This window comes from Astatotilapia calliptera, chromosome 4 (genome assembly GCF_964374335.1).
Source record: "Astatotilapia calliptera chromosome 4, fAstCal68.1, whole genome shotgun sequence".
Classification (NCBI taxonomy): Eukaryota; Metazoa; Chordata; class Actinopteri; order Cichliformes; family Cichlidae; genus Astatotilapia; species Astatotilapia calliptera.
Genome location: NC_137425.1, coordinates 4,639,062 through 4,661,288, shown reverse-complemented (window position 1 = coordinate 4,661,288; position 22,227 = coordinate 4,639,062). Strand labels below are relative to the sequence as shown.

General features: G+C 40.6%; 1 protein-coding gene across 1 annotated transcript in view; it reads right to left on the bottom strand.

The window, feature by feature from the left end:
* Positions 1-22,227, bottom strand: part of cacng2a (calcium channel, voltage-dependent, gamma subunit 2a) — an 87,535-nt gene that overhangs the window by 7,421 nt on the left and 57,887 nt on the right. The window lies entirely within an intron of this gene.

Genomic DNA, 22,227 nt, shown 5'->3' with positions numbered 1-22,227 from the left:
AAACAAAACAGTGTCCTTGCAGCTAATTATCATGAGGAAAAAAAATGGAAACGGGATAAGATGTTACTTTTGAGGTCAAACCAGGGTCATAAAAGAGCTGCACTGCACCCTGGGGTGTCAGGTAAAATTAGAGTTTGAGAAGCACACAGTTTCTCTCTAACAGTCACCTCCTGCCATACTTTTGCCTCTCACACTTCAATTTCCCCCATCCCTCCCCCTCTCGCCTGTTTAACATGCACACTTAGACTTTCATCAGGGTGGTTAAATTTTCACCACTTCACCTCATCTCCCCACGTTGTTGCCGCCTCAGCACTTTTCTCAGCTTCTCCCCAAAGTGCTGACACGGGGCTGGGTGGCTCTGTGTGGAGCTTGGCCGCTTGCACCTCCATGGGGACCAGCTGGAGGTCCCAGCGGCCCTTCTGCCTGCCTACCCGCCGCCATTCATCACTTCCCTCCTCACTTGATCTCTATCCTGGATCCGTTTGTCTCCTTCCCGCTGAGCACCGTGAGACTTCTTGGCTGATTGCTGGCTCAGTGGGAAAGCTACCTTGTGCCCTCAGGTGGGCTGGTTGGCATCAGCTAACAGCTGCAATGCCAGTGGTGGCCACAGCTGGCAGGGCGTTCACCCTCCACTGGGCTCTCACTGGTAACTACAGCAAGATAGGTGACTGCTGAGGCTCTGCAAAGTGTATGCGATGGATGCCGTCATAATAAAAAATGAATAACAATTAGAAAAGAGTTGGCTGCTTGATTTCTTGATCTCACTCAAGACTATCTTCATCAATTTAATCCAAGCAGCAAACTCTACAGCTGATAAATGAAGGCAGCATCAATGTGTCAAAAACTGCAGCTCTGGCATTCAAAAAGGATGTACCTTTGTTTTGATAGAGGGCAATTCCAGTACATTATTTGTATGTCACTTTGCACTAATTAGCAGGTATCTGTGTCTGTGCATTGCAACCTACACTCTATGTGTGCAGCAATCTTTCTACTCTTGGCTGATAAGTTATCCCTTCACCCTCTTATCCCAATATAATTATATCTAACTCTGAAAGGAAAAAGAGATGCGAGTGTCTAAAACTAATAGGTGATAATATAATAGCTATGTCTATCTTTGTGATAATGCCCTAGGGTGTTTTCTGACATTCAGACCTGAAAACATTGATAAATTCAGTCATGAATTCTTCTAAAGTTTTATAGGCAAAGATGACAAAAACCCACAAAGTTTTGATATGACACTTGTGACAAAACTGAAATACAGTAAGTCTGTTGGTAAGTAAAAAGGCATGTATTTAAAAACATATATCTCATATCATCCACAATAATACAGAGCTCCAGTTTGAATAGCTCTTATAGAAGCTCAACAACTTGGAAATTCACTAAGGGCAAAACAGAAGTTCTTGTCAAATTGTAACCATGCTGTGATTAGTCTCTTAGTAATTTAATTGGCTGAATAAACTGATATAGGCCATAACTCCTCAGACTGAAAAGTGAAGGCCAGTGAGGAAGTGCCTTAAAGCTGCATTATTTCTAATAGCCAGCAGAGGGCGACTCCTGTGAGTGCAGAAAAAATGTCTGTTTGAAATCTAAGGGGAAAAACAATCACTGGTTAACTTAATCTATGACTTTAGCAGACAATTTCCTGATAAGGTCACAGTTTCAACTGTTAGTCTCAAGTTATAGTCAACACAACATAATGTTGATTTTGTGAATAATGGGCCCAACTAAGGCCAAAAAGCATGATAAAGTTTAAAGATGGAACAACTATTGACAAGTTGCTGGATTAAAACAGTACACTGTCTCTTAGTTTCTCACTCATATCCACCCTTTTCCCTTTCAAAACACCAAGGTGGTAATGGCAAAGCTAAGCTTGAGGACGCATTGGTTACATCAGCCAAAAATCAAGAATTGAGGTCTTGTTTAGCATAAAGCTGAGATATGGACAAACACAAGAAAGATAACATGGTGCTGATAGTCTGTTGAGACCATGACAAAGGGTTTTGGTCTAATTCCCTCCTGTATCTCTAAACCAACTGAAACTCACGCTGAGCTCAGTGCATGGTTGGCAGCAGCAGTGCCGGAGTGGGCTACACTGCATAAGCAGTGGTGCAGAAAGTGAAGTGAGCACACAGAGGTTTGGATAGGACATGCATCCTTTCTCTGACATTGGCAACTAAGATTTTCAGCATATAAAGTGTGGAAAGGGTATAGCCAGGTAACGAGGACCTAACCACAAACTAACAACAAGTAATGATTGCGTGACAATTAGCTAATATGAAAAATAATCAGCAACAAAATTTAAGGATATGTCTTCATCAGGTTTTCACATAAAAAGGCTGTTAAAGTGGCAAAAAGCAGGTAGGGAGCAGGTGAGAAAATAATAAAAATACTTACATTATAGATCCACATCCCACTGACAGCGCACAGGAGGAGGCACATTGTTCACAGGTTTCATAGACTGAACATTCAGCTTTGGTGTGAAAGGTACCATTGTATGAAAATAGCACCTATTTGGATAACAGCCTATGACTGTATTTTTGGATGTTATGTAAAGTGGTGTAACGGACAGCAGTGTCATCCAACACTGCTGGTCCAGAGCAGATATTTCAACATCTAGTGACCACACTGACCTGAAATTCAGTATGGTGATTTGTGCTCCCCCAGAGGATGAATGCTAATGATTTTTGGTGACCCCATGACCTTTCTGTTCCGGGCATTACGAGGCCAAAACAAAAACAAAGCGAAACCGCTCCTCATCCCTAGAGGATTCACACTTTCATGCATTATTTGATATTTTAAATTTTAATGAGTATATGACATTTGGTGGGTTTGTTAATAGATCCAAACATATATATAGAATTAATTATAATGATCCCAGAGCTGACAAACAATTATTATTTTTTTATCTCCAAAACTGCCAACAGCCTGAAAAAAATTAAATAAAGTACGATGTTCATTCTGTTCTGCGCTGTACATGGATGAGACGACAGTTATCAAATAAATTACAATAAAAAAACTGCTGCTTTTACATTTTACACAGAAAAATCTGTTCAAAAAATGCAGACTGGATTTGTTTAAATAATGTTTGTCTGAATGGCCATCTGGGACAATGAATGCAAGGCCCACACTGTCACACAAATGCTCTTTACTTTAGGATTTATGGATTCACTTGTATATTTTTAAATGATGTAAGAATGCGCTGCCATACTTTTTATTTAGGATGTTACTATTTAAACAACTTGTAATGTACTTAAAAAAAGAAATTATGAGATACTGCATGGAAACAAAAAACTGTTTGACTTTATTTTTTTTACCTTTTATATTGTAAAATCAATGCTGATGAATTCAATTACAAAAAATAAAAAATCCGATATATTCCATCCATCTATTTCCTGCTGCTCCAGATTTCGCGGGAAGCAGTCTAAGCAAACACAGAGACTTCTGAGGGGACACCGAGGTGTTCCTAAGACAGCTGAGAGATATAATCACTCCAGCATCTCCTGATTCTACCCTCTGGTAGGGTACAGGCAAAACATAAAATCAGACCCTTAAATTTTAGTTAAAAATTCAAGTTAATCATCCAGCATACCAAAGACAAGCAAATGATTCTAAAACTAAACATCCCGCCATTAAAGTTACTTTCCATTTGTGGTGTCACATGGGTGCCAGAAATTACAGGAAGAACTCTTTTGGGCATTGAAATGAGAACAATTAAGTGGAAAAATCTACGGAGAGCTTCAATGAGGTGGTATTTGTTAAAATTTCTCTGCTATGAGCAACATGGATAGAAACGATTTAATATGTGAAACCTTAGTGCTTGATCTATAAAGGACCTAGAGAGCATTCATGTTTCTGACATTTCCTTTAAATTCATCCTAGCTGATCAAAACAAAAGACCTGGAGCACCTGGTTTTGGATAATAGGATGAAAATGACTGAGCTGAAGAGATTCACGGATCAGTAGCACCTTTATGAAACTGTTTCTGACCTGACATTGTAATGTCTCTGCTCCCTGCCCCACCCACATCCATCATGCCATCATTCAACATCACGATGTACTTATCGTTATATTTAACCTTGCCCGGCCACTGAGCTCCAATCTGTATGATGAAGAAGACTTTAATGCCGTTATTCGCCACCTTCCATTTTTCTTTCATGTGTCTGTCTCTGTCTGCTGCACACAGTCATCTCGCCAACTTTGTCACACAGCAAACGTCCCACATCTCATTTTTTCTTTGTCTTCCCCCCCATTTCTCTCTCTCTCTCACTTAATTTGCACTCAGTCAAAGCACAAGGCAGTTTGAGAGATAAAGTGTCATCTCGCCCTCCCCCCTCTCTCCCGCTTGTCTCCTTGCTCATCCACAGGGGATTGTGGGGTTTTGAGTAACCAGTGAGGGGGGATGATTAAATATTAAGTTGTCCTGAGAGTTGACCCCGCTCCTGTGTCCCACTCTAAACGCACCACTCTTCCTAAATGCCTCCCCCTCACTCTCTGCCTCCCTCACCACCTCTCCCGTTAACCCCAAAAGTATTGACCTGGCCATTCACAGCACATTACCTGCGTGAGGGCACGGGGGCTCTTTTTCATCCATCAGCTTCATTTGCAGGGACAAAAGAGGGACAGAGGGCCAACCAAATTTATTGATTGTTGACAGTGGGGCTGTTTAACGGTGCGGGATCTCAAGGTGACACCAAAGTTGAGGAAACCTCAGAGAGGCTCAGTTGCAGACAAACTTAGAGAGGAAAAGGAAGCCGATTTTGACTTTATTTCACTAATCAGCTGATACGCACATTGGTTAGCAACAAAATGTAACTGAGAATTTTGTCCATCTTAGTCCAGAACAACAGCCGACGGCTTTGATTCCTAAAGCTGCTGCTAAGCCTTTACAGATTGTATTTATTAATTTAAATGTCCATCAGTATTTGAATCTAAATGTGAAATTTAATTGCTACAAAATTAACAACTGAATAAATAAACAATTAGTGTTGACAAGCTTATTATGAACATGAAAATTCACGACTGATTGGGTACTCAAGCTGTGAAATTCAAGACATGAAACCCAGAAAGGAATGACTGGGTTATAAACAAGCATTCAGCCCCAAAGGCAATTGGTTAGATATCTAATATTAGATGTGCTTTTATTAATCCAAAAATAAATGCTTATAAACATGTTATTTTATATATAGTAATGAAGCAACACCTTATGAACCCTTAAACAAGCAAACTAATCCTTTCAGTGTATAGTCAACAGCACAATAAGCATTAGCAAATGTAAGCAGACCCTTTATAAGCCTTTAATATTTGAGCCCTTCTTGTCTCTGCAGAACGAGTGCCTCAGGTATGAGAGCTTCTGTGAAATCCTGAAAGCAATGAAAGGGATGCTGTGTAGTTCCAAGACGAGAAGCTCCAACTCATTTGCATGGCTTCGAAGGTCAGCTGGCCTGCAGTGCCACTCCGGTCCTCTGCATCCCATGTGCTAACATCCATGTTTAGCAGTGCGCTGAAAAGTGCAGCGACCTTCAGAGTGACCTCCCAGCATGCAGTGAGCCTTCACTGGGATCAGGCTGCGCCAACATGCCCCTGGGTTTGGCTGACCACGCGCTATCTCAGAAAGAAAGGCTGAAGTCCCTGCAGATTTTTCATGCCAGGATGCACTCTGTTCTCCCGTGTAATACTGAGTGTGTCAGTGCTCACTTATCGTTTGTATGAAGCTCACATAGCTGTGTCTCCGAGCAGCTTGTTGCCTGCAGTGAGGACAGAGGATGGGAATTGTTGGATAAAGACTGGGCAAATAACTATGCCCCCAGGCAGTGAGGCTGCATGTCTGAGAGGCCACCTATTTAAAACCAGTCCTTTCTCAAACTACATTCTCAGGATTTCACATCTTCACTTTCCATCTTTATAGGATCAGCTGAGCCCCCGTCAGAGTTTTGGATCCTGCCTGGAGGGATGCTTAAGCAGAGAAGCATCCCCAGGGGGACGCAGGCAGAGAGACTGACAGGCTGACAGATACACGGGGAATAGTCACTGCTGTGGATGGGTGAGTGGTGAAAGGACAGGTCTATGATACGCCACCTCTTTGTCCTTCTTTTACACATTTACAATTAATGCATGCTGTCTCTGATATACATACATGATTTCTTACTGATTAGAAATTTGTATCTGCACAAACTGTTTTTTAAATAAATTTTAGTGGATTATTTAAACATGGCTTTAAATAGTTCCAGATAATGAAAGCCATCCATCCATCTATAGGCAAGAGGTGGGATACACCCTGGAAAGGTCATCACTCTGTCGCAGGGCTGACACACATCCATCCTTAATTAACAAATGAACCCATAAACAGTTAAACAAAATTTTAGTTACATAAATCTCACCAGTTTGAAAACTACTACCTTAAAGGCATGGCCTCAAATGACTTTATTCAGTTAGAGGATGAAATGAGGAACTGCACCAAGGCCAAGATAAATGACGATTGGAAGAATCTGTAAAGGTGCTGGATGACTGAGCGTGCATCAGGACAAGTAAAGGTACTGTTACAACGATGTAAAAATAAACAAACAAACACAAAAAGAAAGCAAATTAGGAACAAAAACATTATTTAGACAGTTGAATTGTGCATGCATTCCCCCTTGTCAGTGATTGCACTGCAAATACTGATGCACTGTGATACTGTAAGTAGTCTAGGTCAGCACATTCAAACTGATTTTAGTTCATGGGCAGCATGCAGCCAAAGTTTTAGTGGGTAAGACCAGTGAAACTGTTGTACTGTAAGCTATGTACAACAAACAAAGAAACAAGCTTTGTTTTTCATCATAAGGAAGTATAGCTGCATGGAGAAAATGTTCAGATTTAATGAACAAATCTGACTGTCTATATTCAGTCAATCTGCTATTAAATCCCCCCCCCCCCCCCCCAACAATAAACAAAAACAAAAGACAGCTGTTGTCAATCAAATGAATGTGTCTGAATAGCAGGCACTGCATGTCTGTGACAGCAAGACGGCTGTAAAAGTGACAATTACTCACACCTCTGGCTCAGATGAAAAGATAGAACTTGGATCATGACATCATCACAAGTCATGATCCATAAACTACAAGTGCTTTTCTGGATGAAATTACTGTTAAAAAAGTCTTGATGCACACTTAATCATCCAGGTAAGGAAATCCTGAAAAGTTGATTCTGTTGATCAGGGCTTAGCGTTTTTACTGCAAAAAAGGAAAAGTTATTCTCTTCTGCACACCTGCCACATTAAACCCAGCCGTGTGCCAGTTCTGGCTTGCAGGCCGTGCATTTGACAATCCTGACCTTGGTGAATGAAGTTTAACTCTTTTACAGAAACCAAGAAAGGTTCATACAAAGGTCTGCTAGCTTTATATGACTGTTTGTGCACATTTAGTGATGCTTATGATCTACACAAGTGCTATATCTTCACAGCAAATAGAAAAGGTCTCATTGATAATTATTATCAAGCAAAGTGGCTTAATTCTGACAGACAGCTGCTAAGAGAGGAGGGTAAAATGAGTGGCAAATCACTGCCAATCTCAACAATCCCATCCAAATGACAGCTTTAACCTCTGTGCTAATATGTAATGACGGCAGTGACCTTCGCGGTGCATTTTGTTTCTGAAGCCCTGACTTCAGAGCACATGAAAGGATACTCTCTGGAGTCCTGTGATTAGCACCGAGGTCACAGTTTTGATTTAGGTTGAGGTCACCGTCACAGAGAGCGGAGCATCTCGACTGTTTTATGTCGTGACATAAGTTTAGGAACTTTTCTGGTGATGAATGCTTCTTGCAGCTCTCACTTGCACTTACATTAAAAGCTGTATCATGGCTTATACTATATTTGACTTTAGCTGTGCTGTCTGCTGATAATTTGGTTTGAGGAGGCTGAGTTTGATTTCCAGAAACTTCAGGATGGTAAACCTGTTTTTGATACATTTGGAAAGCTCTGTATGGCACCAGCACAGTACTTTACACTACCTCTCTGTTATACATCCATTTCTTATCTACATTTGATGATGCAGATGCCAGTTTAAAGTATAAATTGTTCTGTAAAGACCAATAAAATTAAAAGTCACTGCTTTTCTCAAACTTTAATTGATTTCTTCTCCTACTGCTTGGTGTCTGTTTGCCTTGTGATGATTGGCACTTTTCTATTTACCAACAATATGACTGTTTTTTTCCCTTCTTCTTCTGTCAGGAGCTGAAATGAGAAATGCCGCATAAGTTTACTTTCCCCAGATGGACTAAATCCCACCTACTGTGATTTTATTGAGCCGGAACACTGTATATCGCTGCTATTTGGTTTCTCTTATGACAACAGAAAAGTAGGCTAGCAAGGAAAGTATCATTACAGTGTAGTGATAATATATTATTTTTTAAGGCTTGAGTAACACTGTGTGCAGTTTTTTCTCTTTTTTCTTTCTCTGTGCAGACATCCTGGCTTCAGCATGATGGGAATTATGGAAGCGGGGTAGCCCCGCCCATCCCTGCCATCCTGCTATCATGCGTGCCAACCTGCTCGCAGAGACCCAGGGTGAGAGCGGATACTGTGTGTACTGTATTGATTGGCACGGCTGCAGCTCGGGCTGGTGTCCGAGCTCTAGCACTCTTCTGCACTGGCTGACAAACAACTTAATGAGACTCAACACCCATGCACACCCATGGCTGGGCTTCACCAGCAGCTGGTCCTGCTCATGTCACAGTGGTTCCACACTTGCAACCTTTGTCCAAAAGAAAAAACCCAAAACTACTACCACTGAGGCCTCACAAAGCAAACTGAGAATATACAAGTCAGAGTTCTAGTCAGATTCCTATAAAACTGCAGTATATGTGTACCTTTTTTTTTTTTTTTTTTAACCAAGACGTCTTATTCTTAAGAATTCTCCTATTCTAGTAAAATGAGACGTGTTATATTTGAAATTTCAGTGCTCAAGCCAAGGCTTCATCATGGAACTTTATAACCTAGCGGGTGATGTCCCATGTGGCTACATTCTGTCATACTGTCTACGGACTACATAAAAATGTTCTGGGGAAAAAATGCAACATATTTTAAAATATATTTAAATCTTTGTTTTTTGACAACACACAAAATACACATACAAGTAATCAGGGCCCATTTAATTTTAAAGTCCTCATAGTACCATATCATCCCTATAGAGCACTTCACTCTCAGACTGCGGGCTTACTTGTGGTTCCTGGGATATTTGGAAGTTGAGTGGGAGGGAGAGCTTCAGCTTCAGCTGCCTCTTCTGTGGAACCAGATCCCAGTTTGGATTCAGGAGTCAGACACTGTCTCTACTTTTAAGATTAGGCTTAAAACTTTTCTTTTTGATAAAGCATATAGTTAGTGATGCTTTTGTCCTGTCTTCCTCTCCTCACCTCCAACCAGTTGCAGCAGATGGTCGCCCCCTCCCTGAGCCCAGTTCTGCTGGAGGTTTCTTACTGTTAAGAGGGAGTTTTTCCTTCCCCCTGTTGCCAAGTGTTTGCTCATAGGGGATTATCTAAAGTAAGTCTTTTCTCTGTAATAATTGTAGGGTCTTTACCTTAAAATGTAAAATACCTCCAGGTAACTATTGTTGTGATTCGGTGCTATATAAATAAATCTGAATTAAACTGATAAAAAGATCAAATTAAACAAAGCTTAAAAGTTCTCCTCTCTCAGCAAGTTGCTCTATAATTCCTGAGCAACTTGACTACCTGACATGTTGAGGGATGTCTGTAAAATGCTATTGAGTGCTCTGTATGTTCTGAAATGAAGCTAAATGGTGATAAATTAGGCTAAACTAAAAGTACAAATGACTAAACTGCACTTTTTCATTATTTTTATCTCAGTAAAAACTCATATGGGAACATAAACTGTATCTTTTGCCTCAGCTTTTATATATTTTATATATATAACATAACATATATAAACGACTGTAGAGAAGCAAGCCTTCTCTGGTATTGACGTCAGGACAAACACTGTACATTGGGAACTTCATGGCATGGGCTTCTATAGCTGAGCAGTTTCTGTACATTTAGATGATCCAGTAGTTTTGTTCATATGCTGTATTGCATTGTATAACATATTCACGTGTCTAAACATGCACACTGTCCTCTTTACAAATGCATCTCCCTGCACCTTCTATCCCTCCCCCCTGTCTTCCCCCCTCTCTCTTTCATTGACAGGGCTGAGAGGAAATTAGCATTGGCTCTTAATCAGCCTCCCCCAGCCCTAAATGTGCTGATGTGCAGGATGGGGTCATGCTAATCAGGTGCCTCAGCTCCCAGGCACATTGACTTAATACTACAAACGCTTATTAATCCCCCTCCACATCTCTCCCCTCCTCTTCCTCAATACCGAGCCCTTGCACCGTCCTCGTCCTGGCCGTGAGGTTCCCCCCTCCTCATCTACCTCGCATCAATCACACACAAAAAATATACAGTGTAAAACGATGTGTGCACAGACAACAGAAATTAGCTTTGGTGGCTAAATATAAAATTTGAGAGAGTGCTTGCACAGCTTTCATCCTGTTTCTGAAAGCTTATCCGTCTTGACAACACGCGTCGCAGGCACAATGCAATTCAACTTGAAATGACTGAAAAATGGATGCAGGTTCTACTCACTGGCAATTGTAAAGTGGCACAAGAACATTAGAGTTATTCACAATTGATGCTGAAGACCCCTCTTATTTATGTATTGTTAATTTTTGTATGTTTTTTATTTAAGTCACTTTAAGCAAAACAACAAAAATTAACTACTTGTGACTGCATATTAGCAAACATTGGAAGTGAATGACGTCAAAAGGACCATGAAAATACCCAAAGTCTCACAGGACAGTTTTGATACACCCTGAATAGGTTACCAGCCACCAGCAATAATATTTCACATATGGTCTACTTAGAATCACCAATTAACCTACCATGCTTGTCTTCGGACTGTGGGAGCAAGCGGGAATGCAGAGAGAACCCACGGAAGCACATGGAGAACATGCAATTCTAAACAGAAAGACCCCAGCTGGCCGACAGATTTCAAGCAAAAGCCACAGCTTGTGTTAGCAGAACCCCCCCACCCACAGCTAAGCTACAGTTAGTCACATCATTTGAGGATCTTCCACACTTTTAATCTGTTTCAAGTCACAGCTGAAGGATGGTAACGCAAAGATGGACCATAGATAACTGCATTAATGCAGACTGTCAGACAGCTTTAATGAAGTGCTGTGAGATGGTAGAAAGAGGGCCGAGTCCACAACAACAGGAGGTGGAGTCAAGCAGCAGACTGTCACATAGGTTACTGGGACTTGAGTCCCATGTGAAACAAATAGCAATGAGAAAGTAGGTTTGAATGATTCAGAGTTTCACATAATCCTTATTTACCTTAAATGGGACTTGATGCTGTTTGTCAGGTCATTCACTCACTGACACAAGCTGTTTTTGCTCTTCCCTTTTTGAAGCCACACAACTTTTAAGTCAGGCTAATCAGAGTCAACTCTCTATCTGAGATCACCAAGAATATCCTCTCCCATCATACATCATACAGAGCAGAGTAGAAAAAAACTCTCCTGAAACCTGAACTTTCTTTTTCATGCTGACCTCAGTACTTGAAATGTTTAACATGGTTAGCATGCACATCCACCTCTATGACTTTATATATGACAAAAAATACGAAAAAGCATAATATGACTACTTTAATGACAACATTATCCATGCCTTACCACTTTTTGGTACAAAGCTTTTTGTCATAAAATTGGGCCCTGAAGGCATCATTTTTTTAAGTGCAGCCCTAATGTGCATGTTATGGGTGCACAATGGCAGCGGCCCCCAACCTTTTTTGCGCCATGGACCGGTTTATGTCCGACAATATTTTCACGGACCGGCCTTACTGTGTTGCGGATAAATACAACAAAATAAAACCAGTACCGGTACCAAAAAAAAGGAAGATTTATTCATAACACACGAGAAAAGACCCAGGGAAACTGAGTTAATGATAAAAACGATAAAAAAAAATAACGATAAAAAACGATAAAACCCCTGAAAACCATGAATTTCACACCTGAGCCTCAACTCTCGGTCCGTGGCCCGGGGGTTAGGGACCGCTGCACTATTCCCTCTAAAATAGCAAAAACTGTTATGAAAAACATTTTTTAATTGCCAAAAAAAATGGTTTCCCAACCATTTTGCAGCATAAGTAAGTAGTGCTGAATTTCCCAAGTTTATATTTTGATGTAAACTCAGGAAATTAATCATGTTTTTGCTCTTTTGACTTATTTTTTATAAAGTTTCTAGAGTTTTGTACATATAAAATTTGGCTAATTTGGTTGACAGTTTCTAAAAAAAACTCCTTATCAAGCCTTTTAAAAACATCAGTTTCTTGTATTTTTGTTTTGTGATAGTTGAGATTATCTGATCTCTGTGATGGTAACCTTGGCGCACGTTTAAAAAAGAAAACTCTGAACAGGTTTACAGCACATATTAGTATGATAGGGATGCAAAATCTTTTCATGGATACGCTCACGTTTTGTTGTTTGTTTGAAACACTGATTTGAACCACCAGATGACAAAGATCTGAATACAATCCCATGATCTTCTCATATTCACCCTGCTGTCATTAAAGCCAAGCAGTTCTCCTACCGAGCACTGCACCGTCACATTAACATACCAATGCATGCAGGCCGATCCGTGGTGGACTGTAAAAGAGAAATCAGTTCATGTGACAGGCCTGCTCTCACAGCTAAAGTTCCCTTCACAGAACACATTTCAATTACTGTAATTACCCTCCACTCCACTGCTGATGTCCCCACAGATCACGCCTCAATGTGTGTGTGATGACGTCTGGCTCGCTGCCAGACCTTAGCATGACCAACAGCACACATGCGGGGAAGGAAACGCCCCACTGAGCTGCCTCAAAACAGGTTTGAAAGTATACATATATCATGAGCAGTACAAAGCTTGTGTGCTTGCAGCTGCTTTATAAACCCAATATTTTAATCAACATTACAACATATTTTACTTTAAATAGATTTGATGAAAGTTTGCTTACATCATGCATCAAACTGGAATCAAGAACAACATACAGAGGCATGATGTGGCCAAAACGGTGCTAAGAATCTTTTCACATGGAGACAAAAATGGTCCCAAAGATCAAGATTTTATGAAAATGTCAAAGGTTAACTACACAGTGATGTCATAAAGCTTTGCAAAAACACATTTCAATACATTCTTCAAAGCTATAACTCAAAAACAGAAGGGGACATTGTTACCATGTTTCCTGTGTGATCACATAAAAAAACAGAGATATATGAACCAAACTGTGCTGCTCCTCAGGTTTCCTTAATCCTTGTTGCTTAACTCATCTTAATGTTCTTCTCAAAGTTTCTACACACATCTAGAAGCTTGAATGATGAATAGATTTACTGACTTGTGTTGATCAGAGTGTTAGATACTGTCAGGGTGGAAAATCTATCAGAAGACTTCTAATGCAACCAGGAATGTCCACAATACCTGATTTAAATATGTTCGCTGGCACCTCTGGACTGTTTTCAGTGAGTATACTATTTATAGATCTCTCTGTAGAGATCCCTGATATCTTCTTTCACTCGTGCTGAATCTCCTCCAGATAAAAACTAATCTTTCATCTTGATTTTCATTTTTTTGGGAAGTGGATGGTGTCACAGGTGATCCAGGTGGTCCAAAGATTACTGAGAGTTCATTTACAATGAGCAACAAGGACACAGAGTAAAGTTCAGATCGTTTCCTCTGAATGGTCTCCATTAGGAAGGTGCTTAAGACGTTAGAGTGGAACTTCTTGTTGACTGCAAGCTCCTGGAAGATCAGTTTAAGAACTAAAGAGCATTATCCTGGTCTCCTCACCTGAGGTTCTGCTCTGAAGCTTGGAAATTGTGAGCTCTAAAAATCTAAAAAAGCAATCTGAAAATAGCTGCTGTGCTGAAAACTGTCAGAGATGATCTTAATGGGAGTTTAGCATAATCTAAATGGCTGTTTCACAGAACTTTTTGATCATCTACAAAGCAATGGGCAATAAGCCTATCATACTCACATGTCACAAAACGAGGAACCTGCTATTTACACAGCGTAATAGTACTAGATGTCTAAAACTCCACGCTATACACAGCATCCCTCTGAAATTAGTGTTAAGACCCCTGTTCTTTATAATTGATCTACTTCCTCTTTGAAATATTCATCATTCTGGAATACAGTTATATTTTTTTATACTTTATGTGTCTACAAAACCCAACACCTTAAGGCATTCACCATCTGTATGATGATCACTGACAGTCAAACTAAACAATAAATAAAGTGACATCATCCTCAACGGTTACTTTTTACATAGATGGCTGTCCAGTCCACACCTGCCCCCATTTCAAAAGTCTTGGTGTGGTCTTGGATAATACTCTTCTTCACTGCCAACATCACTAATGCCTCATGTTTAGCTTACTTTAGTCCAACAAGACTCCGCCCCTTTCTTTCTCATACCCAAACATCATAGAACTCAAGTAAAAATATCCAATCCCTATATATAGAAAAAAATGTTTATTAAGATAGTTATATTGCTCTCTTTGCAATGAAAGAGCCTGCAAACAATTCTTTTGTACTTTTTGTGTAATGGCAGTAAAGATTCTGATTCTGAAGTTCTCACGTAAGATTGCTGTAGTGCCATTTTGGTCTTCTTAAAAAAGATTCAAATTTGACAGAACCTCTCCTCATCCAGCATCACTGGCTCCCCATTCTCCAGCACATCCAATACAAGAGTCTGCTCGTCCCTCTCAAAGCCCTCCATGACTCCATGACAGAGACAACAGGCTAAGGGCCACATAAGTACCTCCTGCTAAACGCAAGTCAAATTGAGTTGAATAAAATCATTGTAATTATTATGTAAACTACAGAAAAACTAAATACTTTCAACACAAATTACCTTTTACTTAGAAGCTCAAATCCACAAATTTATCTCATACGGAATTCATGTATTGAACCAGTTTCTTCTTTAGTACCCAGAGGTATTTTTTTCTCTTTTGATTGCATATGGATCAGCTTTCTCTCTGTCTTGCATCACTGCATGAAACATTTTCACTTTGGTTATGTGCTGCACAAAAAGCCCACAAACTGTCAACACTGACCCTTTTACCGCTCAATGTTTGAAGATAAAAAGAAGGCGCGTATTGGAAATTTCAGCCCTCACAACTGATGAATAAATGTGTAAAACTGATCTGAGAGGGTGTGGCCGTCTTTTCAAATGTCCCGGTGACAGCGGACCACTGTGGCTCGTCCCGCATACGCTAATCTCATTTTAATGTGAGGACGCACTTCCTCACCTCTGTGTTTTACAAGCTGAGCTTCCTCTATATTCTCCCTTAATAAGATATAAAGTTAGAGGGCTAACATTCACTCGGTCACCCAGGACAAAAATGATTGGCTATTAATTTATTGGCCCGTGTCTAAGCACTGTATGTTTTATGTATTAGGCAACGGATTCCTTATTTGTTGCCTTGGATACTGCAAAAAGTACAGGATGCTCAAGGTCAGTGTGACCAACTAGGAAGCTGCTGAAGCAAACACTCAGGCTGGATACTAACTACCACCACCTATTAACATATTTTATACCCGTTTGATAGCCCATCCCTCCCCTATCTATCTCTACACACACATACACAGACACTATCAAAACTCATACTAGAGACTCACTGCACTGCTCTGCAAGCTGGTGTGATTGCTACCCCCTGCCTGTGCCCTACAAGCCCCTGTGTGTCCTCCCCCAGACCCATTGATTTTATTGGGCGACACCAAAGCCAGTTTAGGCCAGCGTCCAGTCTGCCGCAAGGCCTTAGGGTGACATAGGCCATGAGAAGCCTGTCCTTCTGTCATCAATGTCAGCGAATACTTCCAGATCAACGCATGCAAGCAGAAGACTCAAGGCTGGATCTGGACAAACAAAAAAATCTGTGATTAAAGTCTCCTCCTAAATGGAAAACATTTTGCATGTGATATTGGTTTTCATTGACTTCACATGCTGAAACTACTCGACTGTGGGCCACTGTAAATAAATAGTGGGCGCTCACAGCTGTGCCCTCATTCTACAGTGTACACTTATCAGACTAATACATTCACACAGAAAAAAACAAACAAACTTGAATTGAATGTGGGATTGATCTTTGAAGAAACAATATAAGAAAAAAAAACAGAAATACAAATGGTATTATTGTTCTTATGTAAACCTACAATAACTGATTTTTGTAAAATGGTATAAACACAACACTGATTCATAAACTCCTTTTTAAAATGTGATATGTCTTCTAAGTTAACTGCTGTCATATTTGTAACAACCTCATAAACAAATAAACTCAGTCTGACTCTATGGCTCATTTGTACTATAAAGACATTGATTTTTGTCACTTTTAATTATTGACATTCTAAAATATGTAAATTAACATGATTTGTGAATAAAGCAAAATCAATGTCTAATCTAGAGCTAAGAACATGCCAGTATTAACATTTGCATTTAGTCTGCTTTAAAATGATTTTACAATGCTTAATGTTTTGCATGTTTTCAATGATTTATAGGTTGGATATGTAACTAGTTAACTAAGTAAGCTAATACTGAAATTCAAAGGTATGCATGCAAATAATCTTCCAACCACCTTAAATTTATATTATAAGTAAATAAGTACAATTAAAGACATTTTAAAATTATTAAATGCTTATTGCTTTCTTAAAAAAGTCCTACTTTTACCTGAAATTTGGTCAACTTGTAGATAAGAAGTATCAGGAACAAAAGACCTCAACATCATTGAAGCAGTGTGGTATCATCTCAGCAGAGAACTCACTAAAAGGCAGCCAACAGCCAAGTTTTTTTAATGCTCTTCAAGAAGTCTGGAGAACTTTTTTTGAAGACTGCTTAAAAAAATTACAAGACAGCTTGCCTGAGCGGGATCAGACTGTGTCCTTCAAGCATGTTGTATGAACTCTGCTTTTTGCTTATATTCAGAAGTTTGCAGATGACACGGCCATCATGGGGTGTATCTGGGATGATCAGGAAGAGGAGTACAGAAGTCTGGTGAGGAACTTTGTCGCAAAAAAAACCCCCCATTTCCATTGAGACTGTGTCAGCTCCCAAAAACACAAAAAATAAACTAAAAACCAGCAACAAACAACTTAAACATAAACAATTACAAAGAAAGAACAATACAGTATCCACATCTGAACCAAAGAGTAAAACAGTGAAATGTGGATTATTAAATATTAGGTCTCTCTCCTCCAAGTCTCTGTTAGTACATGACTTAATAATTGATCAACAAATTGATTTACTCTGCCTTACAGAAACCTGGTTGCAGCAGGATGATTATGTTAGTTTAAATGAATCAACACCCCCGAGTCATTCTAACTATCAGAAATCTCGAAGCACAGGCCGAGGGGGCGGTGTGGCAGCAATTTTTCACACCAGCCTATTAATTAATGAAAGACCAAGACAGACTTTTAGTTCAGTGAAAGCCTGATGCTTAGCCTCGTCCACCCCAGCTGTGAAACTCAGAAACCAGTCTTACTTGTTATCATCTATCGTCCACCTGGGCCTTACACAGAGTTTCTGTCTGATTTCTCAGACTTTATATCTAATTTAGTGCTCAGCTCAGATAAAATAATTATTGTGGGTGATTTTAACATCCATGTAGATGCTAAAAGTGACAGCCTCAACAAGGCATTTAATCTGTTATTAGACTCAATTGGCTTCTCTCAAAATGTAAAAGAACCCACCCACCACTTTAATCACACTCTAGATCTTTTTTTAACATATGGCATAGAAACTGAACATTTAACAGTGTTTCCTGAAAACCCTCTCCTGTCTGATCATTTCCTGATAACATTTACATTTACAATAATTGATTACACAGCGGTGAAGAGTAGACTTTATCAAAGTAGATGTCTTTCTGAAAGCGCTGTAACTAAGTTTAAGAATATAATCCACCCACTGTTATCATCTTCAATGCCCTGTACCAACATAGAGCAGAGCAGCTATCTGAACGCTACTCCAACAGAGGTCGATCATCTTGTTAATAATTTCACCTCCTCACTACGTACGACTCTGGATACTGTAGCTCCTGTGAAAACTAAGGCCTCAAATCAGAAGTACCTGACTCCGTGGTATAATTCTCAAACACGTAGCCTAAAGCAGATGACTCGTAATCTGGAGAGGAAATGGCGTGTCACAAATCTAGAGGATCATCATTTAGCCTGGAGAAATAGTTTGCTGCTTTATAAGAAAGCCCTCCGCAAAGCCAGATCTTACTATTCGTCACTGATTGAAGAAAATAAGAACAACCCCAGGTTTCTCTTCAGCACTGTAGCCAGGCTGACAAAAAGTCAGAGCTCTTTTGAGCCAACAATCCCTTTAACGTTAACTAGTAATGACTTCATGAACTTCTTCACAAATAAAATTTTTATCATTAGAGAAAAAATTACCAGTAATCATCCCACGGATGTAATATTATCTACAGCTACTCTTAGTACCATTGATGTTAAGTTAGACTCTTTTTCTCTAATTGATCTTTCTGAGTTAACTTCAATAATTACTTCCTCCAAACCATCAACGTGTCTTTTAGACCCCATTCCTACAAAACTGCTCAAAGAAGTCCTGCCATTAATTAATTCTTCGATCTTAAATATGATCAACCTATCTCTAATAATCGGCTATGTACCACAGGCCTTCAAGCTGGCTGTAGTTAAACCTTTACTCAAAAAGCATCTCTAGACCCAGCAGTCTTAGCTAATTATAGGCCAATCTCCAACCTCCCTTTCATATCAAAAATCCTTGAAAGAGTAGTCGTCAAACAGCTAACAGATCATCTGCAGAGGTTTATTTGAAGAGTTTCAGTCAGGTTTCAGAGCTCATCACAGCACAGAAACAGCTTTAGTGAAGGTTACAAATGATCTTCTTATGGCTTCTGACAGTGGACTCATCTCTGTGCTTGTCCTGCTATACCTTAGTGCAGCGTTCGATACTGTTGACCATAATATCCTATTAGAGCGACTAGAACATGCTGTAGGTATTACAGGTACTGCACTGCAGTGGTTTGTATTGTCTCTATCTAATAGACTCCAGTTTGTGCATGTAAATGGAGAGTCCTCTTCACACACTGAGGTCAATTATGGTGTTCCGCAGAGTTTAGTGCTAGGACCAATTCTGTTTACATTATACATACTTCCCTTAGGCAGCATCATTAGAAGACATAGCATAAATGTTCACTGCTATGCAGATGACACCCAGCTCTATCTATCTATGAAGCCAGCTAACACACACCAATTAGTTAAACTGCAGGAATGTCTTAAAGACATAAAGACCTGGATGGCCGCTAACTTTCTGCTTCTTGATTCAGATAAAACTGAGGTTATTGTACTCGGCCCTGAACATCTTAGAAATATGGTATCTAAGCAGATTCTTACTCTGGATGGCATTACCTTGGCCTCCAGTAATGCCATGAGGAACGTTGGAGTCATTTTTGACCAGGACATGTCCTTCAGCGCACATATTAAACAAATATGTAAGACTGCGTTCTTCCATTTGCGCAACATCTCTAAAATTAGAAATATCCTGTCTCAGAGTGACGCTGAATGCATTTATTACTTCCAGGCTGGACTACTGCAATTCATTATTATCAGGAAGTCCTAAAACCTCGCTGAAAAGCCTTCAGCTAATCCAAAATGCTGCAGCAAGAGTCCTGACAGGGACTAGAAAGAGAGAGCAGATTTCTCCTGTTTTGGTTCCCTTCATTGGCTTCCTGTTAAATACAGAATTGAATTCAAAATCCTGCTCCTCACATACAAGGTCTTAAATAATCAGGCCCCATCTTATCTTAATGACCTTGTAGAACCATATCACCCTATTAGAGCACTTCGCTCTCGCTCTGCAGGCCTACTTGTTGTTCCTAGAGTATTTAAAAGTAGAATGGGAGGGAGAGCCTTCAGTTTTCAGGCCCCTCTTCTGTGGAACCAGCTTCCAGTTTGGATTCGGGAGACAGACACTATCTCTACTTTCAAGATTAGGCTTCAAACTTTCCTTTTTGCTAAAGCATATAGTTAGGGCTGGACCAGGTGACCCTGAATCCTCCCTTAGTTATGCTGCAATAGACGTAGGCTGCTGGGGGACTCCCATGATGCATTGAGTTTTTTCTTTCCTGTCACCTTTCTCACTCACTATGTATTAATAGACCTCTCTGCATTGAATCATATCTGTTATTAACCTCTGTCTCTCTTCCACAGCATGTCTTTTATCCTGTCTTCCTTCTCTCACCCCAACCAATCACAACAGATGGCCGCCCCTCCCATAGCCTGGTTCTGGCGGAGGTTTCTTCCTATTAAAAGGGAGTTTTTCCTTCCCACTGTCGCCAAAGTGCTGCTCATAGGGGGTCATATGATTGTTAGGTTTTTCTCTGTATCTATGAAGCGCCTTGAGGCGACTTTTGTTGTGATTTGGCGCTATATAAATAAAATTGAATTGAATTGAATTGAATAGAATAAATACTGCTAAAAATAATATCAAGAGACTAAAATGCCTGCCTGTGACTAACAGTTAATTTCCTGCTCCAGCGTGGATCCACGGGCATCCACATCTCCTCCCCGCACATGATTTTTCCCTCTCATTGCTACACGTTGTTCGGTTTTAGTATTAGCAGATTGCATAACTAGGCGTTTTCTTCCTCTGTTTCTTCTCTCTCAGCTGCTTAGCACCCAGTAGAGCAGCCGATGATGGGAGCTCCAACACGGCATGATCTAAAAACCCAGTGGCGCTTTAGTGTGCCTCAGCTGGCTTATATAACCCCGTGTGGATGCGCAAACTGCCTTGCTATTGGGAGGGCTGGACTCACGGAGCAGACACACACGCGCACACAAACACGCACAGAGAGAAGCTACTGACATGTGGCATGCTCGTATGTATTTGTACATGCGTGGATGTCGGCATGAGGACAGCAGATCTGTGCATGTGCGGTGGAGCGGGGGTGTATGTTGAGCACAGTAAAGTCAGATTTGTCTGTTTTATGCTCGGCAGCCACATCACCGAATTTCTCACTCCCTCCTCCTCACTATGCTGTCTGATGACATCACCAATGTGTCCCCTTGATTTTGGACGCCGTGCTCGCCGGTGATGTCACTTCCGTCGGGCCTTCACCTGAAGTGACATCATTCCTGTTGCATAACTATCCCCTCTCTCCCTCAGCTGTGAGAGCAAAGGCAGCTTTTCTCCATCTTTGGCCACCCAGAGGCACCGTGAAACTCCTCATTATGGAAATGCCAGGTGTGTCCGTGAAAGGGAAAAGCGCCGATGTATAAAAGCATCACTGGGGTTTAACATGAAAGACACGCATACTGCATCCCACATGACCTTATCTTGCATACGGGATAAAAAAAAAACATGCAATGCTGCAAATCATCGTGACTGAGATGACATGAGGCACTGTGCAACTCCTGACATGTAAAACTATGAGTGTGAGGTGTGAGGGTGAAGAGATGCAGAGAGAGTGAGAGAGACAACGACCGAGAGAGGCCTGACCTATATAAGAAGGAGGCTGAAATATTTATGGATGTGAGTGTCCTAATTGGCAAGCTACTGGGAGCAATGCGGCCTTCTCCTCCAGTCACAGCCTGGGAAGAGGTTAACGTGCACAGAGCATCAGTGGTCTGAGGGCCAGACCGCTGCTTCTACCCCATGACTGTCATCCTCAGCCTGAGAGATGCCTTGTTATGAGTGTGATCTGCTTTTGCCAGGGCTATGGCATTGTTAGAATCATTACCAGAACTGTTATCGTAACCGTGGTGCATACAGGCGGGAACAACCGCTCAGAGTGCTGAGTCAAACGCAGCCTAATTGGCCGGGGTTAATATCCAGCACTGGCACACACCGTTAGGCTGTCTGTCAGGCCTCGATTACAATCCCTGCAGACGAAGACGAGAGGATGGACACTTTCTGACTTACAGTTTCAAATCACTGCAGGCTGCAGGGGGAATGAGGTCAACCAGGGCTCGGGACATTGGCATTTTTATGAAGTATGACAGAGCGTTAAAGCTGGCACCTATGTTTAATTATGATGAGTGTTAATGAAACGTAAAAATTCTAGATGTCAGTACTTACAGAAAAATATAGTTGTATGACCAAGTCATCTACACATCTATTTGTAGCAAACTTTAGAGAGTAGAGTACAAATATTTTTTAACTCAGATGAAGCTCACACCCGCCTT